Source organism: Callospermophilus lateralis, chromosome 6 (assembly GCF_048772815.1).
Source record: "Callospermophilus lateralis isolate mCalLat2 chromosome 6, mCalLat2.hap1, whole genome shotgun sequence".
NCBI classification, from domain to species: domain Eukaryota; kingdom Metazoa; phylum Chordata; class Mammalia; order Rodentia; family Sciuridae; genus Callospermophilus; species Callospermophilus lateralis.
This window is the reverse complement of record NC_135310.1, coordinates 158,372,684-158,394,301: the sequence shown is the minus strand read 5'-3', so window position 1 is coordinate 158,394,301 and position 21,618 is coordinate 158,372,684.

Below are 21,618 nucleotides of genomic sequence, written 5' to 3'. Positions count from 1 at the left end.
GTAAGTCTACTCTGCTTTCGTCTTAGCTTCAGGTTCTTGTCATTTGGGTGGTTAAGTCTGTCTCCATTTGCTAATGTGAGGGGCTCTATTGTTGTTTGAAGTCCGTTTCCAGGCGCACAGGCCAAGGATGCACTTTTGATCTTGTTGTCAGCAAAAGCTGTGCAGAGGAAGAGCTCACAGGCCTGGGTTTTAAAGATCAAGATAAGGAAAGGGAAAGAGAAATATTCTTTAGGCCTCTGCTTGTTCCTGAAAGAAGGTTGCTGGGTTTAGCGCATAGGTGCAACAGGACACTCACTTAAAATGAACTTTTAATGAACAGATGTCACGTGAGAAGCATCGTGAAGTATTCTCTGTTTGTTGGGCACTTCTAGCCAAGCACCATTCTCATGCTTTAAAATTCTACCCATTTTAATCCTAATGTCACCTCTGTGAAGAAAAGTCCTACACCCCTCTTTTATAGCCAAGGCTCAGAAAACATAGCAGAGGTCTCCACCAGTTCCCAACGTCACAACTGGGACTTGGAAGCCAGATCCTGGTGACTCCAGGGCCCCCAGGCTCTCACAGTTTTCCTGCTGACTCCTGGTGCTTCCAGGAACCTCACGAGAGGAGCAGAATTCTAAAATCAACCACAGAGCGTAGCATCCAGGCCCCAGATCTTTAGAATAAAGACAGTTGCGTATCATTACCCCACTGGATCCCACCTTCTGAATTCCCGGGAAGGGTTGCAAACTGAAGGGTTGCAAACTCAGGCTCTGCTGAGCATCCCAGCCCCACACAGAGGTCGACTGACAGTCCCTGTCCTCTACCTGCACCACAGCCTTCCCCATTCACAGCTCTTAGCCACAATTTCTCCAGGAGGCAAATGCTCTGGGGGTGGGACCCATAGAGTTTCCTACTCTCATTTAATCTGAAGATCCTATGGAGGAGCTGCACTCTTCATGTTAAGTATACACAGGAACAACACTGAATAGGTCACCGCTCTCATCATCAAATGGAAAGCCCAGGTCCATTCTTAGCTTCCCTATTCTTCAGTGCTCTCATTGTGAAATCAGGAAGAAAATACACAAAGCACTCAGGGCTTGGTGAACACACAGCGCTGCATCCCCTCTGGGCCATGCTCAAGAGTGGCCGTGGACTAGACAACCTTTGGTCATTTCAGCTGCTCCTCTCACACCAATGCAGAAGGGCTAAGTCGCTCCCCGCAGCATCAGCCCTGGCTTCCCTGCTGATCCGGGCATCGAGCTTGCACTATTTATTTATTTTTCTGTTCGCTTATTACAATAATAGCTATTCTTTTGGTGAAAATGCCTCACTGTGACATCGGTTTTCAATACTCTTCGGCTTGTCCCAGTGTCTCTGCAGATCTTAGTCTGACCTGGGATGACACTGTCCTCCTGTCCAAGTTCCTACTATTCAGTTAGATTCGAGGGAACCTTTCTCTGAGCCTTCTGAGTTTTCTCCAAGATGCTTCTTCATTGATTTGCTTTATATGAATCTTTCTTCTTTGCATTTGAAGTGATTGAATTCATTATTTAAGAACATGTGGCAGGTGGATGAAAGTCCTGAACATGCTTTGTAAAGAGGAGCCACTCCCCAGACCCCACCTCTCCATCGCTCACTCTCATGTGGATCTGGGTTGTTTTTACTGGAGAAACATCTGAGGTTTCATTTTTTTGTGGCCTTTCTTGTTCTAATTTTAGACATCTTTTAAAATATGCTCACTTTGAGGAGGTATTTTTTAGTTACTTATTTCCACAAATGTTTGATAAGCATCTTTCAACAACTTATTGTGTGATGAAAACATACAGCACTTATATTTTGAGGTGATTTCATGCTTCCAGAAAAGTTGTAAGATGACACAAAAATCTCCTGACCATCCTTCACTCAGATTCACCAGTTCTTATCATGTTTATTTATATATCTGCTCTTAAGATTTAGATATGAGGTGTCTCACCAAAGCTCACATGGGAGACACTGCAAGAAGTTTCAGAGATGAAATGACTAGATTATGGGAGGTAAATAGTGGATTCATCCACTGAAATGGATTAATTGGGTGGTAACCGTGTCCTGAGATGCTTCCTCCTCCACACCCTCCACTATGATGCTTGGCCTCACCTCTACTGACTACTGACTATTGACTGCTGACTGATGTAGACTTAGCTACACGTGTACTCGATGTTTTACATATATTTATGCACAGTCTATGTCTATATTTATGTGTATGTTTATATATCTATGATATGTATGCACGTATCTGTCTACATATAATATATATCTACACGTGTAGTATTCATGTCCATCTGCCTATCTTCACTATCATCATCGTGGAAGTTGAAGTTAGTTTTCTAGACCTACTCTGTGCAAAAACTTGTGTGGGTATGCTTTGTTCTGCTTTGGGTTGATCAAATCTGTAAAAAAAGTTAAGTCGCCTAGCTTTCATTTATCCTTAGATCTCAGAAGTTTCCCATCAAGTAAAGTTCTCTGCATTTTAAATTGGATTACTGAATTCCATCAGTGGACTTCTGACATACAGGCAAGAAAGACTCACACAACTATGATGTATCACATTACTGTCGCCCTTTCTGAACTACTCCTTTTAGAGCATTTTGTCTGGCTAGATGACACTCACCAGAATGAAACCACACTTACCACCACTGTTCACCTCGCAGATTTCTTCTCTCTTTGTTTTTCTGGGCCTCAGTGTTTCCAAGTGAATACAGAGGAGGCCGTGAGGGGGAAACTCCATTCTGGCGGTGACAAAATAATGGTCGTGCATTTGAGGGAGGGAGCTTAACGTAACGGTGGGTAGACACTGAGAATGTGGTGAAGAGCACTTCTGTCTCTTTCCCTACCCTTGCTCTGTGCATGGTGATGTGGCGTGCATTTCCCATTCGTTGGCCTTTGAATGCAGGTTCACTCTCTTTGAAATAGGGGTGGTGAATCCAAAGTTCTATAAGTGGTTGACTCTCAGCTCTACTGACCACACAAGAATGGAAAGAGCTGTATTTCTGAGCTACCGATGGCTGAGAGTATCATAAATTCTTTTAATTAATAACCACACAATACTTATTATTTCAGTAGTTATAATCAAGGCATAATTAGTTTGTTCAGTCTCTAAAACTTACTTAGATCATACAAGGCACTTAACAGTGAGTAGATGTTTAATAGGTGTAGATATTCATTCATCCTCTCATTCATTTATTTTGAAACATGGAGCTTTATAGCGTTAATCTTGACTTTAAACATAATTAAATTGATCTTGTGACTATTGACAGGTAGCTTAACTTTCCTAGGCCCCGATTTGCGACCTCTAAATTGGGATTGCTCCTATTTTAAAAATAGCTGAGAGAAGTAAGATGTTATTAAAAATATAAATCTCACAGCATTGTGGGTGGCTCATAGCAGGTGTTCCATATACGAAAGTTATTGCTGTTTTTCTATTATGTAATTTTTACTCCTGGTAAAATCACTATGTGTCCATGCAGCAGAACTAGGTGGCTGCATTTGTTGGCGGCAACTGCCTTAGCAGGTAGAGTCTGTAGCAGGCAGACCTCACCAATGAAAAGACATCATAGAAGAGGATAGGACCCCCCATAATCTAGTAAGTTACCCCCCTTTTACCACATAGATCTATATGAAAGATGTTCTGTTTGAGCTGTGCCAGTCTCTGGAGTTAATGCCAGTCTGTTATGGTGCCTATTTTAAAAGCCTTACTAACTTCCACAATAGGACTCAACACAAAGATCCCTTTTACATCCACTCGCAGTTCCAACATGGGTTCCAGGTCATATAATAGGTTTTAATTTTTCAACTATGCCTCTGTGCTCACCTTGGTGGTGTTTGGAAGTCCAATTTGCAGAAGGAAGTCAGTGCTGATGATGTTCCAGGACGTGTCGATGTGTGTTCTGCTCTTGTATCCTTTAGCTTTCACGCCTCTGCTTCTGTGTATTTGTTGGGTTGGTAACTACATGGTCTTATATGAGATTTACTGGTGCCTGCTGCGTCCCAAAGTCTCTTCCAGGGCAACATAACATGGACGCTCCATTCCTTGACCCTTTGGTACAGTTTCAATACCTTTAGCATTGCAAAATTCTGCAGATAGCTGCAGATTGGAACTCCTCCCAGCATCTGCTGCTGGAATGCTCCCTGAATGCCTGTGTATTTCTAGGAGCTAGGACAACAGACTGCCTCAAGCTGTGACCCTGCACTGGGCCATCCGTAGCAGCCAATTTCCATGATCTGACTGTTCTACTTTTAGTATTGAGACAATGGAAAATTGTTCTAAGGTTACTGTGCTTTATATCAGGGATAAAATATTTATTCTCATTCAGTTGGTTTATTTGAGAGAAGTATAATACTTATTTAATTTGAATACAGTTAAACAACAAATTATACTTTTAGGGGAAAGTAAAATAGGTTTGTTTTCCTTTTTTTTTTTTTGTTCATGGAAAGCCAGATAAAGTTCCATAATACAAATAAATAAAATCCATGTTTAGTACCTTGTCATCTTGAACAATGACCTAGCAAATATAAAATTAAACTTTAATGCATTTTTGAAATATGAGGAACGGATAACCATACAAAATGTTATGTTATGAACCTAGAAAGCATTAACCATTTTTATAAGTATATTAATAATTTAACATTAAGGACAGGTAACATGAAAGATCATTGCAAATGCTTTGGAGCAAACATCTTGAAAAATAAGTTAGCAATTTGCAAGCCGAGTATCAAACAGGGTCTCATGGTTCTATCTGAAAAGGTGATCTATATTTAGAGGCAGTTAGCTTGCGTAGGCTATTTTTAAAACATGAAAATATTTAGTCAAAGGACATTCTTTTGTGTCTATGGCTATAATGACATTTATTTAAAATGCCTAAAAGTTTGCACATTCCAGTTTTCTCTCTCCACTCCACATTCCAATGAGAAGGGAATGTGACGACCAAAAGTATTCATTTTCCTAAACAGAACATGTAGCAGAGCCAGAAGGACACTCAAGGACCTGCTGAACCAACGTGTGTGGGTCTTCTTACCTGCTATCTATCTGTGACCATGGATTCCTGTTTGCTGGGTGGGTAGGGCTTGGGCGGGTTGTACAGGTTTCCTGCAAACCTTGACTGGGAATGCTTTGGGATGGTTATGGCAGAGACCCCAAAGCACATCGCAGGAAGAATTCTAAACTACGTCCCTTTAGGTAGAATGAACTTTGATCCTGTACTGAATGAACTTTGGTCCAATACTGCTTGATGAATCTCCTTTTTCCTACGATACCTGATGAAGTAGCATATTTCAAGGGCAAACTCTTGCCAAAAAAATTTTTTTCCTAAATTTCTATGTTGCGTCCTTTAAATAGACACATATAGACTTTTTTATGTACCTATTTGAAGATATTTCTTTTAAGTTGGCAGGTTATTACACGTATTTATTGGGTACGTGCATCAGCTCAGGTAATTGGCATATCTGTCACCTAATTTATCATTTCTTTGGGAACAAAAATCCTTCCTACTAGCTACTTATAAACACAGGATTTAATAGTAACTGTGCCATGGTATAGCATATAAGAAGCTCTTCCTCCTCCCCAGCTCCACCCCCGTAATGCTTAGCCATCCTCCCTCCATCCTCCTTCCCCACGTTCCCCAGCCTCTGGTGTCCTATTTTGTTCTCTATTTCTGTGCAATAAGCATTTTTAGCATCCACAGATTATTTTCTTTTTATGAAGCCATAGCCTATTTCCGTGGGTTCCTCCAACTTTTAGTGTAGTTTTCTTACACAACACAAGACTTCTCAGTGGCAGCCACTTCCAGCCAGATTGAAGTAAATGACATCATTTAGACTCATCTTCCTGCCCTAAATAACGAGGAAACCCAGCAAAACAGATGGACTTGCTGTTGTCAGAAACCTGCTAAAAGGTGGCTCCACCAGACCATGAGCGGGCAGAGTGAGGAGGAGAGCCCGACAGAAGCACCCGGGACGCAGCCGAACAACTGCAGCCCCAAACCTCCCAGCAGCCCACAGGGGACAAGCCGAGCCACCTCTGAAGCCGACGGAGGCTGGAGTGTGGCTGAGTTCCAGCCAGCCAAATGAAGAGACTTCACTGGACACTTGGGGTATCCAGCAGGGCAACAGAGGGTCCTTCCTTAGTCCTGGGCTTCTACACTTAACTCCATCCCAACACACCTTATGAACAGGCCAATCCTGGGAACGAGACTTAAAAACTGACTACCGAGATAAAGCCAAACACTCTTTAGAGGAAGAAGCTGTCTCAGCACATTGGGTCTGGGGATGTGGCCCAGTGGTAAAGTGCTTGTCTGGCATGCATGAGGCCATGGGTTCAAATCCCCAAGCACCAAAAACAAAACAACAACAACAAAAAAAACACGCAATGACAGAATGTTCACAGACCCTGCTGTCCAAGGAAGATCAAGACAGGCCGCGAAGGTGGCAGAGACCATGGAGAAGGTGGACGTCCCGTGAAAGCCGCCATTACAATCAGGTAAAGCACTGAGGGTGTCAACGATGTGAGGGCAGAAATCAAAACCACGAGTGGGATTTCTGGAGGTGAAAGTTCAATCACTCAGGTTCGACAGGGAGAAGAAAAGTGACACTGTGATGAAAAATACCATGCAGTAGCACAGAGGGACCCAAGACCGAAATGGAAGAGCCTTGGTGACCCAGAAAGCAACGTGGAAGGGGCCCCAAATCCACGAGACGGCAGTTTCAGAAGGGGATGAAGATCACCATAAGAAATGGTGGCGATGGTTTTAAATTTGACACAGTAAGTAAGCCACACACTGAGGAGCTCCGCCGACCCAAGCACCATGAACACAGGCAGCCAAGGAGGTCCCACTCCCCTGCTCAAGCAGCAGAAAACCTTAGTTGGTGGGAAGAAGCCCGTCACGCACAGGGGAGGCCACCTGAGGATGGGCCAGCGCAGAACAGTGAATGAGAGTCGCCTGCCGCTGTATTTCAGGGAAAAGAGCCTTCAGGAGGAAGGTTGAGTGACACCTGTTCAGACCAACCAGAGCCAAGGAGACCCTGTCTCCAGCAGGTGAACTTTACAAGAAATGTCAGGAAAATCCTTCAGGTTGAAGGGAAATGATCCCACCCAGAAACCTGTACCTAGCCAAGGCAGGTCAGGAAAGATAAATGGAAAGGAACTGCATTTTACCCTCATTTTATTCCTTTAATTTTTTCCCTCATACATGATAGTTTTGTTGAGAATATCTTTTGACCTGGGGTTAGACAGTTTATAGACATGACATCAGAAGCAGAGCCAATAAATATGAGCTGTTACCCTCCATCAGTCATTCACACTTCTCATTCTGTGAAAGGCCCTACTAAGAAATTGAAAAGGGAAGCTGTGGGATAAAATGCTTTCAGAACATAATACATCTGATAAAGAACTTGGATCCAGAACATGTAAAGAATTGTCAAAGGTCAATAATAAGAAAAAGTACGATTAATTTAGAAACAGGCAAAAGTATAAATAGACACTTCCCCAAAGACTAAAGAAAGAAGGCAAATAAACATGGAAAACTAAGTCAATATCATGAGTCATCAGGAGCCCAAGTTGAAAAGATGTGGAGTCCCACTTCACATGAACATGTAGCAGTACACACTACACTAGTCTGCATACATGTAGGTGTGGTGCCATTACATACACACATGCACACATGTGCACGCGCGCACGCGTGCGCACACACGCACACACACACACACACACACACACCATGGAGACAGACAAACAGACAGAAACTGATGTACCACAGGTAATGGCTGTCATAACTGGGGAGCCTTAGAAGTCAGGTCCGCAGGGTTTGGCAAGTTGAAGACCAGGAGAAGGGAGGGCATGGTCAGAGTTCACGTCTACAGCCTGCAAAGATTTGATTCTTACTCAAGGAAATTGCTATGGTCACATTTAAATATGTAAATAATATCACAGGGGTTTTTTTGGCAGGGGAATCATTCTAACTACTTTAATTAAATTTTATCAGATAGTGATTAATAAATAGAATGAATATGCTTTCAGATGAGAGTGGGAGATAAATATGTAAATTAGTAGAATTCTAGTACTGATTCTTCTTATGTCAACCAGGAAAAAAAAAAAAAGCTGTAGAAAATGTAAACACCTAGATAAGAAAGGTTAAAAAGATCCGGTTTAAAATTAACATTATCATTTTCTAAGAAACTTTGGAGAGCTTATCTGTGATTAGACTGTTCTTTAATGATAATTTAGCTTGGCAGGGGAGAAATGGTGAAAGATGAAACGAGTTCAGTAGAAACAAGGTGAATCACCTGTATATTCCTATTTAAGGCATTTCTAAATTTAGGGGATGAGAAAGTGAAAAATATAGAGGATGTAGTGGAAAAAATGAGAGATACAAACCTGCTTTAGTCTTTCTTTTCACTTCCTGAAATCCATGTTCATTTTGTATTAATTGGCATTATATTAATCGTACATATTTATACAGCCCAATGTGATAATTTGATAAGTGTTTACAATATATAATGATCAAATCAGGGTAGTTAGCATTTCCATCTCTTTGAACATTTAAAAAGCATTTTGATTAACATGTAAAAATTATCATATTTATGAGGTAGAGTGCATTGCTTCCGTACAAGCACATGTTATATGCTGATCAAATTAGTAATTAATGTCTCCATTTCCTTATCCTCACTTTGTGTTTGGAGCGCCTATATTCTTCATGTTCAATTTTAGAAAATATATAATAGCAATAAAATGACAGCATTAAGCAATCAAAAACAATGTTAACCACACTGGTGTATCAGAATAATTGTATTTCAATGCAGGAACATTTATTGATAGATTAGTATAACGAATGTTCTATGAATATCCACTATTAAATTAGTGCAGCAATGCTCTGTGACCAGAATTTGGACGATATCATGTGAGTGAACTCTCTTTTATTTAAATATTCCTTCAATACACAACTTATTGCAATATGTCTCTAAAATAAATACTAGTGTAACTAATGTCTTTGTTCATAATTCTGTGTGGCCGATCTGATTATTTCTTCACAGTTACCTCCTATAGTAGAGTTATTTGGTAAAACAAGAACAATATTTTAAAGACTTTTAAATGTCTAACATTCTTTCACAAAGGTTTCAACAATGTGTAATCTCAACCATATATGCTAATAACAGGCCTTAGTACTTTTTCACGTCTTGCTAGCCTAAAACCTTTTGATTATGCTAGTTTTACTTAGTTTGATTAACTGAAGATAAATGTTTTCTGTATTATGTCATTTTTTAGTTCTTTATAATTTTTCTATTCCGGTGATGTACAACAGAAATAAAAATAAAGACCCATATTTAATTTTACAATTTCTAGAAGTCACATTAAGAAGGATATAAAGAAATATGGGATCATAATATTAGTAATATAGTCCATTTAGCACAATCATCATTTCCACATGTAATCAATATAGAGCTTGTTAATGAAAGGATTCAAAAATGTTCCTACTCAGTGTTTGAAACCTGCTGCACATTTGACACCTGTAAACTTATCAGTTAACATTGCTCAGGCTTGCAGTGATGGGTAATCACCGTGCCCACGGGAGCCCTTACCGGCGAGGCAGCTCTTGAAGGGATCTCCTGTCTTCCTTAGAGTTGCCCTCTGAAGTCGAGGGTGTGTTCCCATGAACTCATTTTAAGTTGAAAATACCGTGAATTCTTTTAACACCCTAACCTACCAAGCATCAGAGCTGAGCCCAGCCCCACTGACACACCCCCCAGAACACTTCTGTTAGCCCACAGCTGGGCAGGTCACCTGCACAAACCTTCGTCATGGTGACCCCAGCTGTGCCTGTAACTGGCTGTGTACTGCCCTGGAGGGGAGGGTGGGTGGCCCTGGGTTTGCTTTTATGCCATCATAAGCCTAAACACCAGAAGCCAACCCCCCTGAGTCAGAGACAGCACAGCCAGTTCAGAAATGTCAAGACAGGAAGAGAAAAGTGAAGAACTGTGCTCAGCAGTTGTGAGCCCAGGATTTCCTTCCCCCATGCCAGCATGCTTGCTTGTTTCCAACTCATGGTCAGGACAGATTCCTCTCTCAGTAGAAGGATGGGGAGCTACCTTGCACAGAAGGTTGAAGATGGAACCATCACTAGAGAAGGCCTGGCTTGAGCTCTGGGTAGTGCATACACTCCCCTCAAAGCACCTGTTTAAAGTTCGCTTTTGCTCATTTTAGTTGTACATAATGTCAGAGTTTATTTTGGCATGATTATACAAGCATGGACTATAATTTGCTCCAATTCAGTCCCCAGGACATCCCTTCTCCTCCCTTCTCCCCTCCCCTTCCCCTCTCTCTTTCCTCCACTCTGATCTTTCTTCTATTTATAGCCTTTAATTAGTGCATCGTGGATGTGAAGGTGAAATTCTCTGTGGTCACTCCTACAAGTACCTAGGATCTTTCCTCATTACATTTACTAACCAGGGCAATTCAGCTCTCCAACGCACTAATCCATCCTGCACTCCCAAGGCATCCTGGATTAGGGGGTGGGGAAACCTTTAGCACAATCAATCCACTAACAAAAGCGTTTGGAGTTGTTCATAGAAGTAGCCTTTGCCTGTTTTGAATCACACTTGTCATCGGGGATTCTTAATTCTTTTTATCCACTTTGTTACATTTCATTGAAGTTCCTGTTGGGTTCTTTATATTGTCAAAACTAATGGAGTCATTTTCATTGAATTATGAGCACACTTATGCACTATATTGGAAGTCTCTGTACATATGCACATACATAAGAAAAATATATACATTAAATGTTTGTATGTTGATTTATGCATATGAAATATGTGAATACAATAAAAGTCTAGAGCTCTATCTATATAAATATGCACCTGTGTGAGAATAGGAACTTTGATCTCCATTTGAAGCTCTGCCACGTTCAACCTCCCTGGAAGGTTGATCTACTCTTTCCTGAAAGTTCACTTGCAAGATTCTTTGCATGTCAAAACAGTCACTTGAGAAATATGACAAGAGGAACAAAATTAAATAACAGTGTGCTGGGTGCAAGCCTCGGACCCCCTTATCTGATGCACGACCTGCTATTTCTAAACTGACATCCACAGCTCTGTGGACGGCAGAGGAGTCTTGCCTCACAGAGATGCGGCTGTGGATGAAGGCCCCATGTAGTCAATCTGAGCTTAGCCAGATGGGTGCCTCATTAAAAAAGAGCGACCCCTCTCTTGAGAATGCAATTCATACCCATGCTACAGTACAACATGGAAGAACCTTGTTGTATTGTAGCATGGGTATGATGATTGCTCTATGAATGTTTTCCTCATTATTCCCATCTACTTTCTAACCTTTTACAGGAATTCCTACCAGCCTTCTATATGCTATTAAAAATGACTAATGAGAACCACTTTCCTTGATGACTTTTGCATATCTACTTTATCTCCATATATCAGACAACCATATGACGACGGAGCTGTGATGTTCACAGCTTCACTGTCAAGGTTAAAAGGTGCTCAGGTTAAGACACCATGTTTTCTAACTTTGTTTCCTTTCACGTCCTTTCTTTTCCTATTTTCTACACCAGCAGCCACTGCAGAGACCCCCACACCTTGGGGACAGCCACTTCAAGCCCACACTCCCTCTTTCTACCCTTCCTTTACCTGAAGGGCTATCTGTAATCAGAGAAACTGCCTTAACTATCCCCCTGTGTCTTGTAGTGCCCTTTGTGGACTGATTACACACTCAGCTGGTGCTAAGGGCCCCAGATCCACAGGTGCAAAAACACCCTACAAATTTGGTGCAAAATAAGTTCCAGAAAAGAATTTCAAGGTGAGGAGAAGAACTAGGACAAATGTCCCATCCAATAGAGTCTCCAAAATGTCATTATCATCAAGAGAAGGCTGAAAAAGGCTGAAAGAAAGGAATTGAAGATATAAGAGCAACAAAATGGTATGGGATTCTACTGATTCAGGGTCCAGAGTGGCAGAAACTGGTCACATGTGGCTATTTTAATTGGAATTACATAAAACATAGATTTTGATTTCTCAGTTACAGTAGCCACATTCCAAGTGCCCAGGGTCCAGCTGTGGCTGGCATTCCCTGTTTCACACAGAGCAGGGGTGTCCATACATTCCTCACTTCGCTCTTGGAGTCTGGAACTCTGATGGAGGAATTCTTGGGCTTCGATGCCAGCTACTGAGGAAACACTTCATTCACCAACATGTCATTGTAGCTAAAATCTCCAGTTCTCAAACATTTTTTTCCTATACCTGCTAAATTTGCAAAGTCTACTCTTGTAAATATTTATATAAGAATGACTATATGTATTTCAGTGGTCTGTGAATGGTAAGGGATTTAAAAACACTGGGGGTTTTGACTGTAAAATGCAATTTTGCATACCACTTTAGCATGGACCCTTTAAACCGCTGAAAATCATTGGTTGGTGAGGAGGATAAATATCTTCCCAAATTCATCAGTTTGTTGGAATTTTGAAGTTATGGTTTATCAACAAAAATAGAATTTAAGTTTTATATTATTTAAGCCCTCCTGATATTCTTGAGTGTTTTCATAATATCAGTTTCTATGAAAGGATCTTGTTTTAGCAGGAAAACTAAGGAGCATCCGTAACTGAAAATGTGGAAACGCCCTTCCTGGGAGCGTGTTGAGAGCAGTGCTGTGCTCAGTGTTCCTGGGCCCAGAAGACTATGGTGGTGTTGTGCCAGCAAAGGGCCCCGGGGTTAATTTTGAGAAGTAATTTCCTTCCTCCCTTCTTTTCTTCCCTTTCTGCCTCTTCTTATCCTCCTTTTTTTCTGCTTCCTTCCTCTTCCTTTCCCATCCCCTTCGGTCCTTTCTCCCTCCCTTTCTTTCTTCCTTTTCTGGAGATTAAACCTAGGGTCTTGCACATAGTAAGCATGTTCCCCATGTTGAGCTACTCCTTCCACCAACTTGCTGAAAAGCAATTGCTCCTATGATGTCACCTCAGAGCCCAGCACAATGCGTACCTAGAGCTGTCGGTAACAGAGAAATAATTTATTTCACACATACACGAAAGAACTGGGGTAAAACTCAACAAAAATCAAAGCGATGTTGGTCTGGGCTTCAGGAGAGTGTACTTCTTCTGGCTGTGTCTCTTCAGCATTTTGAAGGTGGTTACTCTATTGGGTTCTTTGAGAGTTTCCTGACTAATGACCGAATATGCTTTGGGAGAACAGAGGAAGAGACCCCCATTATTGGGGGTACTGTATCATCCTGGTACAGTCAACTAGCTTTGTTCTAGTTCAGATTAAGCAAAATTTGTAGGGAGTTCAAACTGTCAGAAATCATGGATTTTAATTAGAATAATGGATTTGTTAATTAGGGGAAGGATACATTATTCCCTATCTTGGAGCCAACTGAATTTATTTTGGATGCTGTGTAGATTTCAACAGAGGTATGAATGGATTTTGATGGATTCTGCATTTTTTGTTGTTGGGCACCTAGTATTAAGCCTACCATATAATAGTTGCTCAGTAAATGTCAAATGTGCAAATAATGGATTTTTAAAAGTTTCCTTTGGGTTATTACAAATGCACTCAAACCTCCTCGTATGCCTGTAGTAGCAATTTCAGCACAATACCACACGATGGGGTTGCTAATCTATGAACAAGAACTTCTACAAGGACAAAGTCCCTGCCTCGTTCCTGAATAAGGTGGAACAACTTAAGGACCAAGAGGAAAAAAAATTAAAGTCTCAAAAAGGTCTACCTTCCTTTTTAAACAAAATGTTACACAATTATTTAAAAGGAGTTACTTTTAAAAATAAACTAGAGCAGTAGCTCTCAACTGTGGCTCAAATATAAGTTGCCCAGGGAGTAAAAAGAAATAACAGATTCTTCGTCCTCACTTTGGGTCTTCTGAATCAGAAATGCTCAGAGAACTTCAGAGGAACTGTTTTGGAAACCTAGGTGAATCCTCATTCTCAGTGAGAATCGGGACTTTAGGTTAGTGGGCATAGTAGCACGTTATTTAATCTTTGCCGATTTGAAACAGAGTGTTAGAAGGATGTGAGGAATTATTTGATATAAAAAAAAGAGGCTTCTATGAAACGAGAGACAAGAAGGAGGTGGCGAGAGCAGACACTAACAACTGATGGGGTCCACTGTGTGTGGGCCATCAGCTCTGCCTCGGCCCACGGTCCCTAAGATCGTATTTCTTTTAATGCACACTGCTTTTGTGGACATCTGCAATGTCTCCTCTTAGTCATTTGTTTCCAGAATGCTGTATAAATACACTCTCAGAGTTCCTTGTAAAAACAAAACCACCACCACCACCAATAAAAAAGAGACAGAGAAGCTTCCAGAGAAGAGTCCTCTCTTCTACCCTGTAGAGTTGTAATCACCGAGCGGCCTCTTGATAGTCCTTTGTCGGTGGAGCTTCTGGAGTAAATGGAGTCTGCGTTCGACTTCACGGTGTGTGTTCACACATCCAAATACGCACGGCAGGGTTTAGGTCTTGCTCATCTCGTTCCTTACTTTTCTTCATTTGGGCATTTTATTTAACACAATATTTCCCCCCACGTAGGCATTTGATTTGTTTGACTTCACGTTAAGTTCTGACAGCTAGAAAATTCACTCATGCCTAATTGTCCCAGAGTTGTCTAAGAATTGAGGCTTGTCCTCTGACTGTATCATGTTTTGTGAAGAGGAGAAGAGTTTGTGTGGAATGGCTTCCCGGGGAGGCGGGGGACTCCTGGCTCAGTGTCTTTACTGTGACTCAGTGGTATAGCTCCACACAGTAATCCTTGTCAACTAAAAAGAACAAAATATCTTCAGAATAAGTCAAAGAAGAGTTTTGGTGTTTGAGTCTAACCACAGCACTAGAGGACCATTTCCAGAAGTTCTCAGAGCAATCTGAATGGGGAAAAAAATGGTCGTCTTTCCAAATGCGTGAACCTAAGAGGAGTCACAGTGTGTAACGTTCTCCATGAGGGAATGGTACACTAACACTCTGAATTTTTGAGTGGAGCATTTTGGGTACAGTATTTTTACCCAGATAGAGAATCAAAAATATTTATTTTCATGATGATTTTCTCTCATTTTGCTTCTAAGGATATCAAAGTTGTGTGGAGACAGGGATTTCAGTCAGGTTTAACTTCTGTTGCAGACCATCCGTGCAGGAATTTTGCATGATTTGTGTCTGTCATATAATTAGCATTGGGAAAAGGGCACTGGGCAGGGGACAGAAGAAACGCATTCTGTTGGCTTATGGCTATTTTTTTTTCAGATGGTACAGGGTTGTACATTTTAGGTTCATTCCACCAATCTGTTATGTTGTAGACTAAACTTGTGATTGTTCAAATATTTTGTTTCATTGCCTTTAATTAGATCCTACTTTATGATAGTCTATTTGTCATGACCTCAAAATGTATAAGACAAAAATGATAGTGCTCATAAAACCAAAAGAGTAGAGGAAGGAGCGGGTGGGAAAGACGGAGAGGAGGGAGGGGGAGAGCAGAGGAATGGATTGGAGCAAATTATGTTATGCGCATGCATGAGTACGTCACCATGAACTTCAGTATTACACATGATTATAATGCACAGATAAAAACATGAAAAAGAAGAAGAAGATGCCTGCTTTTAAAACATTAGCATAGAAGCTGCAACATTGTAACAAACATTAGCAAATAAAGACACTGAACCATAATTTAAAACAAGTGAGTGTTACGGTTTAGATATGAGTTGTCTCCCAAAAGTTCATGTATAAGACAGTGCAGAAGTTCAGAGATGATTGAGAGATGACAGTTTCAGCCTAATGGGTACATTAATACCCTGATAGGGATCAACTGAGTGGTGACTCTAGGCATTTGGGGTGTGGTTGGAGGAGGTGGGTCATTGGGGATGTGCCTTTGGGGTGTAAATTTTGTGAGCTGAGCTTAGTCTCTCTCTGCTTCCTGATTCCATACCCCCAGCTGCCTTTCTCCACCTTGACCTTCCACCGTGGTGTTCTGCCTCACCTTGGGCCCCAAGGAATGAAGTCAGCCATCTAAAGACTGAGGCCTCTAAAACCGTGAGCCCCAGATAAACGTCTCCTCCTTAATTATTCTTGTAGGGTCATTTGGTCACAGCAGTGAAAAAGCTGGCTGACAGAGTGGAAACTGGTGAGCAAAGATGGCACCAAGATAGCCACACACCATGGTAGTGGTCTCAAGGATTTTTATCTCCTCTGAAATTTAGGTGGAATTCCCATATTTCCTGGATAATAGATACAATAGATTAATAGATACAAGTCACCATCTAAGTCTTTGACTCAGCCATATGTTCAATTTTTTTGCTGACTTTATATATATGCTTGTGATGTGTGAATTAAAAATGAAGTACTTTTCTGATATACCACAATCTATGAACTAAATAATTTTAATAGAGGGAGGACTCAGAACTACAGATAAGGTCATTGCAAGTGTATATACCTGCTGGGAATTCATAGGAAAACCTGGAAGATTGCCACCCAAAATTCTGGCACAGCCTTATTTAGCTCTCAATTTTAAGATAGATCAAAGTTTATATGACGGTTGTAATGACGTACAGTTACTACGATATCTAAAGACTACTCTCTCTATTGGGTCCTTCACATATGTTATCACACTTAGCTTTCAAAATGACATTCAGGAGAAGTAGATATTATTTTCTCTTTTAAACACAATGATCACCTAAATTGTCAAGGTAGAAGAACTTTATTTGAGGTGTTAGGAATTGTAGTTTGGGAGACCCAGGTTCAGATAGCTTCAAAAGTTTTCTGAGAAGGTAGGGGAAGCTCAGCTCGTGTGGGAAAGCAGCGCTGATTTATTAAAAATTGGTAAGAAACAGTTTGTGGGAATCTTCTTTGAGAAAGATCAGGAACTGCTGGCAGGTAGAAGATAAAGAATGTATATGCTTAGTGAAATTGTCCGTAAAACAAGAGCCCCACAACCCTTGGCGTGCATGTGGACCCCGACAGGAAGTGATTTCCTGGGCAGTTGCAGATGCTATAGTCAAAGTTCCCATTCCCAGGCAGCAGTCTGAGACGGGCCAAGTCCTGCTTCTGTAATGGCGTTCCATTCCATTGGAAGGCTCTTACAATGTGGCTTTCATTGGGATTTTTCCTTTTATTTTCACAGGCCAAGTTTTAAAAAATTAAGCCTGTTCAAACTCTCTCCTCACTCTTAAGATGCAGGTTTGAACCCCACTCTTCCTGATTTCTGAGCTATTCTTTTGTGTGTGCCATGCATATGCATTTATTTAGAGATCAAGATAACATGCATGTTTTAACTTGCAATTCTGACACAGCACTGGATAACAGAGCCAAAGCTTGTCTGGTGCAGGGCCTGTTGCACGCTGTGTGGTGAAGCCCAGCCCATAGGGGAACACGCCTTGGAGGTGGTGCCTGTCATCAGACCTCAAGATCACCTCCATGGCTTTGCAAATGAGCCTTGGCTTCCGTGGATAATGAGAGAGGGGCATGATTCGCGAATCTCCAGCCCATGGTCCAATTCCTCAGCTCTGTCTTGGGAGAGAGAGAAAAGATGTGGAGAGGAGGCAGCACATAAAATGATTGAGACACTGTTCAAAATTAATTTGATGGGCTAATTAAATATAATTAGATAAGTTGCCAGACACACCTCGAAATGAGCTTTTCCTTCTTTCCCGTCTCTCTGAACCTGCTCAGACATCCTCCTCAACAGCCCGGCCTCCCCTTGGCCACCGCAGCTCAGAGAGCTGCATTTAATGTATCACCGTGCTCCTTTGGCACTCTGTCTCTGAATTACGCTGCAGAAGGGCCACCAACGTTATAAAATCACAGTGAGAGGACCCTGGGGAGCTGGATCCTCACTGTCAGGGAAACATCACAAAACTGAATCTAGTTCACTTTTAAATTCAGTCACATCTCTCCAGATGTCAACTTTCCTCTGCTCTAAGACAATCACTTTGGACGTTCTGTCACCCAGGAATATTTTCAGTGTGTTTCTGTGACTATCTTCATACCTGCTTCTCATTGCCCTTGGATTTGTTATAGGTCTTCCAGAGTTAAGGCCCTAAAGACATGAATGACAGCTGTTAATCACCTCCGTGCAACACATAATGAAGTATTTTTTAATGTAAGAGCTTCTCTACAGATAATGCAAGAACGGCATTACCTCAGTGATTCTGTAGTTCTTGCTACAACAAGGTAACAAACTATCCCACAATCCAGACCCTTAATGCTAATCTCACCCTCCCACCTATAGTGGGGATGGGTGTTGGCTGGTCTGGCCTGGGTTTGTCTAGCTGGGCCTCCAAACTGCAGATGGCCTCAGGTTGGCCCCAGATGTCCCTCACCCTCCTGGGACCAGCAGGTACACCAAGGCATGTCCTCATGCAATGGAATCACAAGAGGTCAAGCCCTGGAATCCAAACACATTTCCCCAACAGTTCATCATAAAAAATTCAAACATATAAAGAGATGAAACAGGTGGACAATGAATACCCTGTATGTGCTACCTATACTATTAATATTTTTCTACACTGACTTTACCATATTTCTATCATCTGTCATCTACCTTTATTCAACCTCATACCTCTCTGTTCATTCATTAATCCATCTTCAAAGTAAGTTGCAGGTAGCAGTAACTTCACATTTAAATATGCCAGAATGCATATAATCAGTAAGTGCTTAATATTTGTTTACACTTTAAGTGCGATTTCCATGCAGTGAAATGCACAATGATTACACATTTTCTGAGTTTTGAGAAAAACAGACACTAGAGTAGCATAACCTTATCAAGTTAAAGATCATCATAATGCACACAGATGGTTCTCCCAGGCCACTTCTCAAATAGCCTCTCCTCCCAGCCACAGGAGACACCGTTGTCTTGATTTCATCACATAGAGCAGTTGAGCTGTTCTAGAGCTTCACATAACACAGATGCAGATGCAGGAGATCAACTGTGTGAGGCTTGTTTACTCTGCATAATATTTTTGGCTTTCTTACATATTTGCACAATCCATAGTCTCTATTGCTGAGCAGTATTACATTGTATGGACGTACCGTTGTGTCTATCCATTCTCCTCTTGATTAACCCCTAAGCTCTATTCCAGATTTGTTTTTTACTATTTTTTTATATTGATTTAAAAAAATAAATGACAGTGGAATGCATTACAATTCTTATTACACGTATACAGCACAATTTTTTATATCTCTGGTTGTATATAAAGTATGTTGACACCAATTTGTGTCTTCATACATGTACTTTGGATAATGATGTCTATCACATTCCACCATCCTTACTAATCCCCTGCCCGCTCCCTTTCCCTCCCACCCCTCTGTCTTATCTAGAATTCATCTATTCCCCCCATGCTCCCCCTCTATGAGTCAGCGTCCTTATATCAGAGAAAACATTTGGCATTTGGTTTTTTGGGGATTGGCTAACTTCACTTAGTATTATCTTCTCCAACTGCATCCATTTACCTGCAAATGTCATGGTTTTGTTCTTTTTTATTGCTAATATCTGTTTTTGTATACTTTCATTTGAGTAAAAATATAAGAGTAGTATAACTTTTCATATTTCCACAAATTCTTTACATTCTTTAAAAGAAAGAGACTAATTCTGAATCTTTTTAAAATTCCATTGTATATATATGCCACATTTTTTTAAATCCATCATCTATTGAAGGGCACCTAGGTTGGCTCCACAGTTCAGATATTGTGAATTGTGCTTCTATACATGGATGTGGCTGTGTCCCTGTAGTATGATGTTTTTAAGTCTTTTGGCTCTAGACTGAGGAGTGGGATAGCAGGGTCAAATGATAGTTCCATTCTCAGATTTCCAAGGAATCTCCACACTGCTTTCCATGTCAGTTGCACCAATTTGCAGTCCCACCAGCAGTGTGTGAGTGTATCTTTTTACCCACATCCTCTCCAACACTTATTGTTGTTTGTCTTCATAATAGCTGCCACTCTTATTGGAGTGAGATGATATCTTAGAGTAGTTTTAATTTGCATTTCTCTAATTGCTACAGATGATGAACATTTTCATGTATTTACTATTTTTAATAAAAAAACTAAACAGTTGCAGTCGATCTCAGAGATCTGTTTTTGTATACTTTCATTTGAGTAAAAATATAAGGGTAGTATAGCTCACCATATTTCCACAAATTCTTTATCTTCTTTAAAAGAAAGAGACGAATTCTGAATCTTTTAAGAATGGACAGGTCTTAGATTCCTGCTTCTAACAGATGTAATATCAGAGAAGAGAGATTGGATAATTTCAAGGTTAGTTCAGGATATACTCTGAAAGAGTACCACAGACTGGTGAATTATAAACCACAAAATTTCATTTCTCACCTTGCGGGAGGCTCATAGTTGAGATCTGGGTACAGCAGCGTCCCATATTGGTGAGGAGCTTCTTATGATAACCACTGCCTGTTCTCCTCGTATCTTCACATGGCACAAGGAGAGCCAGCTCTCTGTCGTGAGGACACCGTAGTACCTCTTCTGAAGGCTCCACCCTCACACTCCAGTTATTCCCCAGAGGCCTTGCCTCCTCATACCACATAAATTTGGGGGGGCACACACACATTCAGCCCATGACACATGGCCTCAAAGACTAAGTCGTAAAAACAGTGCTGTCACCGTGCACTTGCTCTTTCTCTCAAGTCACTCTGAGACAAATCCAGATGACACATTGTAGGGACACTCAAGTTCCACCTTTACGACCCCTTGCTTATAGGCCTGGGTATAGATTCAGGTCCAACAAGGCCCAGAAGGTGAGATTAAAGAACATAAGGATGTATACAACGAAGAATTGCATGGTTTTCTTGGGAAAAGAGAAACTTGGGAATAAGGATGTGAATGGATTTTAAGGGACTGAGAGTTGTTTTTAAGTCTCTTGTGGCTGGTAGAGTTTAATGAAGTGATTTTTATGTACTATACTTATGTCCTGCAACTTGGACAATCCGTTTACTCATTATAACCTCTTGAGCCAGTTCACAATCCCGAGTCCCTAGCAGGAAAGAGAGACCTGGTCCATTGAGGGAGGACCCCACCACACTGCCCAAAATGATGCTGCTTGTCCTCCTTCTCACCACTGAGGGGGAAGGGAACAGCCAGATTTCTGGGGCTCTCTGGATCAGGCTGGAGCATTGACGAACAACACGTTCCAGGGTGAAGGGGAAAGGGTCGGACTTTTCAGTCAGTGCTGGACACTGCTGTGGTTCATCCGTCAGAACGCTGACTTGCAGAGGTCAGGAGGCCACTGGAAATTTGACTCATATCCATCTGGAAGCAGGTGCGGGGGGTCCCTGATCCGTCCTCTGGGCATTGCTCCTGTCACTGAAGGTGCAGTTGGAACATTCATCCTAGCAACTGGCAGAATTGCAACATTTGTTCCTATCAAATTATGGCAGGAAAGGCCAATTAGAAGGAACTAGAAATGTTTCTACTTTCAAAAAGAGTAAACCCCAAATGAAACATTCCTGGGGGAATTTCAGAAATCGTGCCATCGTGAAGACACACTACTGGTAACCCCCACATGTCCCCATTCAGCTCAGCCCTTCACCCTGCGCAGAAGGCAGAAAGATGTTAGAGAGTAAAACGCACTCGGGTGGCAACTCCAATTACAGCCGCTGTTCCACAGGTGTCCCTGT